Source organism: Rhinolophus hipposideros, assembly GCF_964194185.1.
Source record: "Rhinolophus hipposideros genome assembly, chromosome: 25".
Taxonomy (NCBI): domain Eukaryota; kingdom Metazoa; phylum Chordata; class Mammalia; order Chiroptera; family Rhinolophidae; genus Rhinolophus; species Rhinolophus hipposideros.
Genome location: NC_138071.1, coordinates 2,645,344 through 2,658,328, shown reverse-complemented (window position 1 = coordinate 2,658,328; position 12,985 = coordinate 2,645,344). Strand labels below are relative to the sequence as shown.

General features: G+C 38.9%; 1 protein-coding gene across 1 annotated transcript in view; it reads right to left on the bottom strand.

Annotated features, from left to right (window-relative positions):
* MDFIC (MyoD family inhibitor domain containing) overlaps nucleotides 1-12,985 on the bottom strand; it is an 86,031-nt gene that overhangs the window by 35,340 nt on the left and 37,706 nt on the right. The window lies entirely within an intron of this gene.

Genomic DNA, 12,985 nt, shown 5'->3' with positions numbered 1-12,985 from the left:
CACATTAAATCAATAAAGTTTCTCTATGCCAACAGTAACTAGTAACTTTTTACAATAACAACAAAAAAGCCAACAACAATCACAAAATTCTGTAAGTATGTAGGAATTAAACCAGAAAAAAATGGGCATAGATGTTGTAACAAAAATTATACATTACTGAAGGACATAAACGAAAACCCTAATAAATGGAGAGAGTATAAGTGTATTAATTCTGGTAATGTGTCAATTCTCTAATTTATTTGTTTAGTGTAACTGCCATAAAAATCCCAACAGACATTTGTATAGAACTTGACAAGCTAATCCAAAAGTTTATAAGGAAGAGTGATCAAGAATCATGAAGGAAATTTTAAGGAAGGAAAACAGGACTGTAGGACTTGACTTACTAAATATAAAGTCTTATTTAAAAATGACCGTAGCTAAAGCAGTCTGGTGCTGGTCCAAGCATAGACATACAGGAAGACTTCCTCACACATCCGCCAATGTATATGTGCAATGTAAGTGCATGTGTACCCCATGCAAAGAAATTCCAGATATATTAAATGCCTGTACATGAAAAGTAAAGCACTTTAGCTTAAAATAAAAATATGAGGCTATTTTACTAGCTTGACACTAAGAAAGGACAAACTAATTTGACTCTTTGGATAATGAATCATAAACGCAGCAGAATAAAACCAGCCATCATTTGTAATGCCAGCATTTCTGAACACCTAACTGATTCTGGTCAGTTCCTCTATTCCACTCGTAGACTCCTCTGTGGCTAGGAGGCAGATATGTGACCAAAGTCCTACGAAGCAGAAGTATGATTTCCGTGCAGAAATGACCCACGCGCGATGCAGCCATACCAGCAAGCTGGAGCCTCTCGGCACAGACAGTGAAAAAGACCCTCGCCGGTCCTGGCAGCGGGTGTGGTGTCTGATGGCCACTTCCCAGCAGAGCAGACCGGCAACAGCGTGAGCCTTGGCTGTGTAACTCTAGGGAGAGTCTCTGTGCTGCTAATAAATTTATTATCTATTTAAGTGAGCCAAAATGAATTCTAGTGTTTGCAGCTGAGAGCCCTGGTCTCTCCCCAAAAGTTATCTATTTATACTGGTTAAGTAATGAGATTATTGAAATGAACACTTACCCTGATTGGGTAGCTCCTAAGCAAAGCTATCAATCATAGCATTTCAATTAAAAACAACAGAACAACAAAATCCATTCACTGTCAGAGTTTACTATTTTATAATTTCCTGGGATTTCAAAATCGAAAACTACTGTTTTAATGAGCCCTCTTTTCCATTTAAGATTATGAGTAGTTATGAAATGTAAATTAAATCTGAATATTAGAACTCTTCAACTTAGAAAATGTATTGCCTGCAAAGCCATACAGTTATCCATGCAAATGGTGATGTCTGAAAGGCACTGATTATGTGTCACCTGGAGACTGGCTGAGACGGGGTATATATTTCCGACAAAGAAGACAGTTTGCATTTAATTTAGCATGGTTTTGGCACACATCCTTTACCTTTGTCCTTGTTCACATATCCTATGTCTCTTGAAGAAAAGTATCTTCACTTATCAACATATTCTACTCATGAATGCATATATTTCAAGAAAAAGACAAATTCATTTTTTACTTAAAAAGCATGCTTTCATACCAAGTCTATTAATATTAAAATCTGATTTATAAAACTAATATATGAACTCTTCTAGTTTTTCAGTTTAGTAATAAACAAAGAGTAATTGTCTAAAAATTAAAACCACAAAATAATGGTATAAAATGTATCAAAATATTTCGTTTTTCTCCTAACTTCTGAGGTAAAAAAAAAAAAAAGAAAAGGTTACTTCTTTGTTAAATGCTATATACGCCCTTCTCATAACTAAAATCAGCAACCGAGGCCTCTGCAAAAGGAGATCTATTTCTTACGGGTGAGCAATCATTTGATCTAGAGATTAATTTGCTGCTCCTGTAACTTCTTGTACTAAATAGAATGCCATCCTAATGACTGCTACTGAACAGAAAGCTAGTTATGCATATTTATTTAAGAGGATGCCAGAGAAGACAGTTAAACCTAATTTGGCATTCTTTTCAGAGCACTTTTCCAGTAATCTCACCAAATAAATGGAATGTGTTGGGCCACTTTTTCTCTGAAAAGCATAGTTGAAGCAATCTGAGAGCTCCGCTAAGTTGAAATGTCATTGACCAGTGCTGGGAGACTTCTTATCAATCAAAAATGTCCGGTCATATTCCATAATACAAGATAAATTTAAAATTACCATGGAATAGTTAAACATTCTTAACAAAAATAAAGGTGGTAAAAGACAACTATGTCTTGCCACCATAGTCTAAACCTGACAGAGCTGACCTTTTTCTGCTATCAAAATGGACTATTTGCAAATTACTGGGTATAGCTGGAGTGATATTCAAACATATCCTTAATGATTTAGCTACATATCAGTCTTCAAAATGATATCTACTTCTGTTGACACATAAATGATAGTACATTCATTTTTGTTTCACTGTCCCTTAATTATTTTTACTATCGTTTGTATTATGGTCAGGTAAGCAAGTATTACCTCTTCACTTCAGTTTTTTCTTATTCAACATTAAAACTTTCTTAGTTTTTTTGTCAGATGCACAAATCAAATAAAAACTGAATAAACCTTAGATGTATGTGCTATCTCAACAGACATTATTTTAACTTCATTGAAAATTTTTCATGGGTGTGACTTGAATCTTACAGCAAAATTGTAACTAAAACCAAGTCAGAAACATGATTTTATTCTCAAAGAACAAAACCATCTGATTAAACTATGGCTACTGGGCTCTAAACAGATTTCTTTTCCTTATTGTGTAAAAGTTGTGTATGGCTTTAAAAAAAAAAAGGCATGCTAATATGGGAACGACACAATGCTTCTTAAAACACAAGTGATGCCTGGGGACCCTCGCTCTCCCTTTAATGACCCACTGCTCTCATTCAACTGTCTTTCTTTTTTCAAATCTTTACATATGTGACAGCTCTCAAAGTAGACCATAGACCATCTGGCATTTTCAGAGGTGTAACTTGTGCAAATTCAGCTCTATTGGGAGCACGCTGCTACCTTCGCCTGCGTTATAAAGGGACAATACAATGTAGAACTTATGAGTTGTTTTGAATTATTCATTTTTTTGCCTGTATATTCAAGAAATTTTACAAACTCTGCATTTTGTACTACATAATCACATGTGTTAAAGGTACAAAGAAACTTTTTGACACCTCTTTTCTACAGAAAGCTGGCATTTTGTTTGATATGTGAACATTCATGCATCTGTTATATCATTCTAAACAGGATGGGTGCTTCTACAAAAGACCCCATTTTAAACTCACTCTATATGAGCAAAAAAAATGTAGTCTTGATATTCAGTAACGAATGCAATACACATCAAAATTTCAAATACCAGTTATATGAACATTCAACATCTTCAAATCTGGATAGCATTGGTCACCCGCTTACCAAGTGTGTAAAGAATTTAAAAAAAAATCATTGCGCATACAATGCAGCATGGTTGTAATTCTAATATCCATGATGAATAGCTACAAATGTCTTAAGAAGTACTGTGCTTTAGGTTCAAATATTTTCAATCAGGAAGGAAGCCAATGAATTAGATCTCATGATTTTCAATAAGAATAATAAATATGGTAGTAATGAGTCAATAGTATGAACTTATTTTGGTAAATTTTTTTTAAACCTTGGTGACAATGTAGCTATTTAACTACACTTTAACTGTGGCTACTGGCGTAGCAACAGAAGCAACATTGTGCTATAGCATATAATGGGTGACAATGTGCAAATCATCAGCGTTGCTCGTTGCTCGTCTCTTTACATAAACCAAATTTAATAAAATTAAAGAATTCTCATGCCATTTAGTCAGTTCAAATGGGTATTGTACACATACAAAAAAATCAAAATTAAATGCTTAGGATTTAAAATTGTCAGTAACAAAATGATCTAAATAGAACATTGGCGGGGGTGAGGGGGGGGAGGGTGGGAAGTGACTTGGTACAAACTGAAATTACTGTTCCCAGGGATCGTTACAAAGATTTTACTGTGTGCCCAGTAACTCTGCTATCTGTCATCTATAAACACAAGCACACACACAGGACAGTGGTAGAAAATATACAATATATAGGGTGTTTTATTATATAAAATGCATGTATGTACAATATGCATGTATGTACAATAACAGCTTTACCTTACTTCAATATTCATTAATATAATAAAATTATATTACTTTATTGATTGTTGTACATTTAGGCTAAAATCAACTAAAATAAATGTACTCATGGACAAACCTGTTCATCAGCTTGGTGCAAACCGTTCGCAGGAGGGCAGACCTGGCGGCCCCTGTATCCTAACACCGTTTGGAAGCTCCTGGCATTTTCCCCTGTTTTCTTAGTTCTTCAAGAGCCTTCTGAATTTTTTTTGTATTTACTTCTTTGAGCTTATGATTTCTTTCATCATATATTGTATTTTCCATCTTCACTTTATTAATTGTATATATTAATATATTGAAACATATTTTGGAATTGTGACATTTTTTAGAACATTGATCAATTTGAAAACCTCAACCAAATTCTGTGACTACATAACTGGGAACTCACAGGATGGAGTGGATTGTCTTATGATGATATCACACATCTAACAGCATTTTATCAGTAATTCAGTTTTCATTATTGCAAACTAAATCACCAGGTGGCAGGGGATGGAAGTACTTTCTCCCAAAACAAGATGACAAAAGTTTAGAAATTCTTTGGAAAATCAATCATTTTTCTTCATTTGATAAAGAACATTTAGAATACTTAAACATATTTAAGTACAGCCTGGAGACGGAGAGTGCTAGCTTTTCACAACCCATTCTCCCCTTTGTCCTGGGCACTTGGCTAACCCACTTCCCTGCCTTCCTTGCAATTTGGGTCCACCATGTATCCATGTTAGTGTTGAAGTAACGAGAGCAGCAATTAGTTCGGCCCCCTCTAAGCCTTAGGACATGGGCGTGCCCTCCCTGTCCTTTCTCTCTTGCACTTGGCAGCAACTCAGCTCTGACTACAGCTGAGAGAAACATGCTACAAAAACCAAACAGAAGGGGTCTGCAGGGCAGCAGGAAGGAGTCTCTCACCGGCATGGAAGGGTATCCTCATACCATCACATAAAAAATAAACTTTTATTTAGCCATGGGATAAATGCTGGGATCCATTGTTATAAAACGTTAATAGTTTATACCAAGGCCTACTAACAACTATGTATGGTATATATGCATGTAATATACGTAAACTACGCAGAGCCCAAGTGACCCAAAGACAACACATTTAACTGGAAAAAAGAAGCGATGCATTAGTAGCAGTAGAGAGACCACTGCCACATCCACGCCTGAGGTGGACCTCAGAAAGTGGCAGCTCAGCTTTGCGAGGCAGGAGCTCATTGTCACTGAGGGGTGACACTGTGTCATGCGGTCAGGAGGAAAGGAAAAGTACCCAGCCACACCCGCCAGTGGAGGACCAGTTTGTAGCTGCCTAAATTTCTCTCCTTCCTGGGGCAGCCGACCACCCTGCTTTGCTCACGACGCAGGGAGGGGCTGGTTTGTGGCGCCTCCAGTTTGAAAGCCAGGACAGTCCCAGGCAAACTAGATGGGCTGGTCACTTTTACATCAGAAGCAATTTGTGCCCAGCTGCTTCCCACACAAGCTGCAGTCAGCAGCAGGTGGTGACGCCCACCGGAGCTGAAAAAGACCCACAAGATTTGAAGTCAGAGGCGGTGTTTCCAGGGTCCCTGATCATGAGAAACTTCCTGCACCTCCCTGGGCATCAGGACCTGCACTAGGAGAGCATGATGGAGCCTCACGGGTCCGGGGCGGTTTAACCGCGGGGTTCCCTACCTGTTCTTCCCTTTCCTCACCCTGCCGGCCCAATTGTCCTCCCATGTCTTTCTGGTTTACTGTTTGGCTTGCATTTTTTATTCTGTGTTACCAGGTTTGTTTGTTTCTGTATAAATGAACCCAAAACCTTCTTGTAGATAAAAGTTTACAAATACATATACAAACATTATCTTTCATTTTTCAGAAAAATTACAACTTGACAGAAAAATAAAAGTAAAGATTAAGGAAAGTAATCGGCATTTTCTTTTAAGATTTTCATGTGCTTCTAAAAAGTCACCAGACAGTAAACCAATAAACAACAAGAATGTTGACTATATCCCCAAAGGTAGCTTTACTCTAATGCTTGTTTCTATCCTCACATGAATGTCGGCTACTGTACATCATAGTTTCTAGTTAAATCTCCCTGGATAATAGGCGCCTACCACTCACTCATCTGAGATCAGAATATTGCCGGGTCAAGGCAGCAGGTTTCATTAAGGATAGCTGTCTGCGAGCTTTCCTCATAGAAAGACCACAGTCCTTGCATTGTGAAGATGGGATTCTGTTTGCTGTACTAACCCTTTTCCTCTGACTCAACTGACAAAGCTGCCCTCTGCTTAAAGTCATTTATAATTGTATGATAAGTATATCTAAATGAATATATATACACCTATATTTTACAGAAGATAAACAGCCTAAACAGTGTTTCTGTATGACAGAAAACATATTAATTCAATAAAAAGAGAACACGAAGGAACTATCTTCTAAAAACCTATTTTACATACTGAAATTTTTATAATACTTATATGGTAACTTTACAAGGAACAATGCAATGTCTTCACGTTCTTTTGAAGAATCACTCCTGAGTTTTCTAATAGGTAATAATGGGTATATTCAGGACAAATATGTATTTTTTTAAGATATAAAAGGCATTTCTTTTGTTTTTTAAAGACTCGATTAGTGGGCACCAAAACTTTGAAGAGCCCTACTGTTACTGTGCTATGTCTCAACAAACAGAAGCCATACCCAATTCCCAAAACAATAGCAAAGTGACATCAGGTAGCTAACTACTCATACTTCACTCTTTTATTCATTATTATTATTTTTTTTTTAGTTTCAGGTGTATAAAGCAATATAATAGTTAGACATTTACACCCCCCACAAAGTGATAACCCCCCTCCCCAATCTACTACTCCTCTGACATCGTATATAACTTACAATACTATTGACTATATGGTACTCTATATAGTACTCTATATTGTCCCTATGTTGTACTCCACATCCGATGGCTATATATGCATATATATGTATAATTAAGTATGTATATTTAATTATAGTTGACATTCAGTAGTATTCAGCTTCAGCTTCAGGTGGACAGCACAGTGGTCAGGCACCTACACCATCTATGACATGATCCCCCTGATAAGTCCAGTGCCCGTGTAGTACCCTACATAGCCATTACAACATTGTGGATTATATTCCCCACACTGTATTTCATATCCCAATGACTATATTGTGACTACCAATCTGTACTTTCTAATCCCTTCACCTTCTCCCTGATCCCCACTCCTATCTAGCAACCATCAGTTCTTTTTTCCTATATCTCTGAGTCTATTTCTGTTTTGTTTGTTCATTTATTCTGTTCTTTAGATTCCACATATAAGGGAGATCATATGGTATTTGTCTTTTTCCATCTGACTTATTTCACTTAACATAATATTCTCTAGGTCCATCCGTGTTTTTGCAAATGGTAAGATTTCTTTTTTTTATGGCAGAATAATACTCCATTGTATAAATGCAGCACAGTTTCTTTATCCAATCCTCTATTGATGGGCGTTTCGGTTGTTTCCGTATCTTGGCTATAATGAATAGTGCTGCAATAAACACAGGGGAGCATATATTTTTTCGAATCAGTGTTTTGGATTTCTCTGGATAAATACCCAGGAGTGGAACTGCTGGGTCAGACTTCAGTCTTCAGATCACTGGTTAGACATTTCTTAGAACTTGCTAGTGTTTCACCATAAGGTTGATAGGAAAAGATGAAAAATAATTATTAGTCTTAAAAAACACTCGATTGTCTATCAAGATGGGATAAGGCATATTCAAGAATTATCTTTTTAAATAACATGTCAGATATACTTTATTTATCCAAGTTCAGCATCTACAAACATTAAGCAATGTATTGTACAGTAAAGACAGGGTAGTTAAGAGCTACGAAAAGCATACACTGAAAACCCGATACGTGAAACTGCAGAATTCTCCCAGAGATTTTACAGACTGATTACAGCTTTCAACGACCACAAAGCATGCACATAGACTCCGCACTAAGAAGCATGCAGTGCTCTTAGGTTTTGACCTAATACGCATGTTGACACACCTGGATGACGCAGAAAAGCTTTGTGACGCACATCCCAGATTCCAGTCCTGCCTTTGTGTGCTGTTAGCCCCACACCATGTGAGAAGAGCGGTCTGGCAAGACAAAGACACAGTCAGAAAACTGGAAACCAAGAACTCAGATTTAGTATGGAAACCTGCATCAGTAGTAGGCTGTTGAAATGTGCCATTAGCTAAGAAAAGGCAAGAATGGGGAAAATGAGATCACTCCATCCCAGGCTGGAGAATCAGTGATCAGTATAAAACAGCAGGAAAGTACTTAGTTAAAATTCTCATAAGTATCATTAGTTCCTGGGGCACAGATTGTGTGCATATTAAGGGTGGAGTTTTAGGATAACTGTAGAAAACTACTCACATGTCAGTATATCGGAATCTTACCGCTTTCAGGAGCTGCTGCAATAACACAATAAACGCCATTCCAGCTGGCCAAGGTAAAAGCCAACTGGAAAAAATAGGCAACTCTATTATGAGAGCTGTTTTTACCTGCAAGCAGCACAGCCCTGGCCAGCAACAACCAAATAAGGTTGCTATTGTGTAACCAAGGAAAGGTATTCCCCTCTACTGACAAATTTCAATATGCCTCCGTGCCTGAGTGGGCCTTGGTGAATAGAAAAGCGCTGGATTTCCGCCCCCACCTGCCTCGTACAATCCAGGTTAACAACTGCAAGCAACAGCCCTGGTACCAGTGACGTGGGACCACCAAAGTTCAGATGGGTGTGCGTGTTAGCTGAGCTTCAGCTGCCGGATCATCTGTTACAGTCTAAATTTAGTGCGCTGATTAGGGAAGTGATGGAACACGGAACCGGCAATGAGGTGGGAGCAGGGGCTGGGGAAGCTGAAAGCTCCAGGCTGTCCCGAGTGCCTCCCCAGCGCCCCTCAGTAGTTCAGAGAACTCCTTCACAAGGGAACACGGCCAGGAAAGGGCAGCCGCTGTCAAACCTCCCCATCCACAGAAGCAGAGCGAGTGAAAGGAAACTTTAAATGAGACCGAAGGAGACAGAGGAGCAGCGAGCACAAGAACAAAAGTGGCAAGGCAGCGGGCCAGAGTCAAAGGTCGCATTTGACACAACTTTTGGTGGCAGTTACCAGAATGTGATGCCCACCGCCACCACCTCCAAAAAAAGGATACTGATGTTAACAAAGATGTTAAAGAAACGATGCTGCCAGAAAATTCCCTAGCCTACCAAATAAAGGGCTGTGACTGTTCCACCCTAAGGCAATCCCTGAATCTAAGTCAATGTTATCAACCAGAAAAGAACTAAGGCCCGGGCACCAGCATCCTCCCTAAACCCTTCTCAGAGACGCGGCCATGAAGCACCAAGGGAAGGCTGAGCACATCCTCTGGGAGTACGACTCCCACTGGCCACAGAACCCAGGCCAAGGGCAGGGAAAACTCACGAGAGACGCTTAGGACGTTCCTGCCACGTCACCTTCTGTACTGTCCTTAGCCAGCACGATATTCCCTTCACCAGGACTGTCCTTGAGAAGCTACCAGACGGCCGTCCCGTCCTTCCGTCATCATGAGACACTCAGGTGGGTTTTAAGCCATAAGTTGCAGGATCATGAGAAGGTATATCCAGTTTTGATCAAGAGCAGAGAAAGAATAAACACGATGCGGAATCTCTGGATCAGGGAGCGTGTTGACACTAGCTCTAGACACATCATCTGGATGTGACTAATTTGTGTCACACAAGGGAGACACAGAGTACACACACATCGGGTTGGAGGATAACTGGATCTCATTCAGTGGGAATATTTTGAAGTTATATATATATAGGGACAAAAAGTATCTGTGAGTGTATGCACGTAATGTGTGCTGCTCAGCAAAGACCTGGCCCAGAGGAGATGCCCACTCTTGGTCCATCTAGTGTCACCCCACTTGCTCTGGTAGCAGCTTAGATAGTAACGTGAGCAGGAGCTCAATCCACCGACAACAACCCTTCAGAAAATACAGCACTTTCAGTCACATACATTTTGTACAGAGCTTAACAACATGGGGCATTAGACTTATGGAGCGAGCACCTCCAGGACAAGTGTCTGTTGTCTTCGCGTCCCCTCACCTCACCCATCACCTCCCTGTTGACAGGCAGCCTCGTGCAGCACGCAGCACCCAGTGGACACCCAGTGAAAATTAACTGGTGATGATGAATTATATGAGCTTTTAAGCTGTCATTTGATCCCAGTATGTAACAACCTTCTTGAATAAATCAAGCAACAGTTTGGTATTCAATACCATTATAAACTTCATCCTTCACCTTCCTGAGTCTGGGGAATTGCTGTAAAAGCATAATATGAGGATGGTGCAGCTACAGCAAGGATTCAAGACATTCTCTGTTATAACAAGGGAATTAAAGATTCAGGTACAGATATCATAGTATGTGTAGGGAAATGCATCAAAAATACTAGTTAAGTGACCTTTTTGAAAACAGCAGAGAAAAAGTCAGTACCAAATTATATAGCTAAAAGTTTTTCCTCCTCCCTATAATGAAAGTAAATCCAACTTAATGTACAAGTAAAACTGATATCTCCTTGAGGTTAGAGCAGTGGAAATGCAAATGAAATCCCACTTAGAAGATACGGAATTAGGTAGAGGAAACTATGAATTGCTAACTGAACATTTAAAAGTAAATGTATTTCCAGTAGCTTATACACGGTAAATCAGAAGAAAAGAAAATTTCGTCATTATGAATTCCCTAGAGGTTTAGTATAGCTCACAGCCCTCAAAGTTCATTGCTGAGTGTTTGTTATTAGCAGAGTTATTCACTCCTCAATAAATTCCTTTAAGATGTGGCCTGAGACAAAGAAACCTTTGTGCTTTAGTCCTAGTAACAATTCTCATTATAGATGCAGCTTGCTCTGACATACGTAATCTGAAAATTTAGGACTCCAAGCAAAGTTCTAAGAATAGACTCTCAGACCTGGATGGTCTTAATTATCATGTCCAACCCCTGTAGAAGACCCTGGTGCATTTCACCATGAGGATGTAATGAACAAGCTGCTTATCCCACGTAAATAACCATATTCAGAAAAATGGCGCAATAAGTTATCCAAACCTGCAGAGATAGATTCACAAATATGAATTTTAAATTCTTTGTTATATGTGAACAATAGCTTATAGCTTAAAGATAATGGAAAGCTTTCAATATGTAAATTAATAAGTAAAAATAACACTGTTTGCTCATTATTCTCATCTTGTCTTTTCCTAAGATGAAATCTCTCCCCTACCCCTACCTCTCTTACAGGGCTGGTTTAAAATTTGGGGAATGTATAGGCTTTTGTCTTTATCAATATATCAAGACCATTTTAACCTCTGTAGGAATAAAATGTTACCCAAACATAAACACAAGGAAATGGCTAAACACAGAGAAGCAAACCCATTAACCATATTTAAATATTAACATGCGTGAGACTAATTGCACAAACATTTCTTCCTCTAGTTTTGCATGACAACCCACTAAATCTGCCAAGGTACCTTTGCCTGCGAACTAAAGTTATTGTAACCTAGTTGTGGAGTATGTATACTCCAGGGTCAGACTCTGTCCTGGGCATAAGGGAGGCGACAGTGTACAGTGTCCACAAACACCTGCCCTCACGGAGCTCACAGATATTTATTATCTTACATAACAGGAAATGGAAAGACAGGGCAGCTCTAGTGTTGTTCATTTTGCAGCTTCTGTATTTTCATTGTCATCCTCATATATACACTTTCCAGTCTGACTCATAGTTTTAAGACTCTTTGGCACAGCTCCAGACATCCCATCCATAGATGACAGCCTTGAAAACAGAGGGTGATCTTTCCAACCATGTTTTTAAGAACATGAAAATCCCTCTCCCAGAAATCCTCCAGGAGATGTCCCATTGGTCAGCACTGGGTCACATGCTGACCCCAAAGCTCCTTCCTCTCTTCTCCCGGAGCAAAATTCATTTGAAGGTCTGCCCTCTCCACCCTATTGTGTGTTCCTCCTAGGAAGAAACAGGTTGTTCTATAAGTGACTCAGTGAGCACTCACTGAGTGCTATATCCAAGTGCCCAGAGCTTCTGAATCTCTGCTCCAGCACCTACAACAGTCGTCACTTAGAAAAATGAAGGAAGGAAAAGATAATGATCATTCTACAGATCACAACTGCAGTCATTTAAATAAGTCTTAGTTAAGTGCTCACTTTGGCAGCACATATACTAAGTCTTAATAAGTACCTATTGCTTACATAGAAAAGGAAACAAGGAAAACATAAGCACAACTGGCTTCTCCTGCAACTCCCTAGTAATGACTTCTTCTATTTCACCCAGAAGGTTTTACAAACCTCTAGCGAGTATGTTCACCTTCCAAACCCACCCCCCCCCATAACTATTCCACACATTGTGCAATTTATAAGGGCATTTATTAGTTGTAATTCAACTGAATTGGAAAAATGAGAATGTCAAATTTATTCATCACCATAGACCTCATATTAATTCCATCAATATTTTGAAGAACATTATTCAGTTTTCCAGCAGTAGACAAAAACCTATGAATAATAACTGGAGCTAGTAAAAAAAGAAAACCACACACAAAAAACAAAACAAAAACCTGAAACTATAAGAGATCTTTTAGCACCTGAAGATAAAGAGTGGGTGGACGTGCCCATCACATATAAAATGTTTTCTTTATGAGTTATGCATTCTTTTACCAATATTTACTGAACATCGACTATGTATCAGACACAGTGCTACAACTAGTTA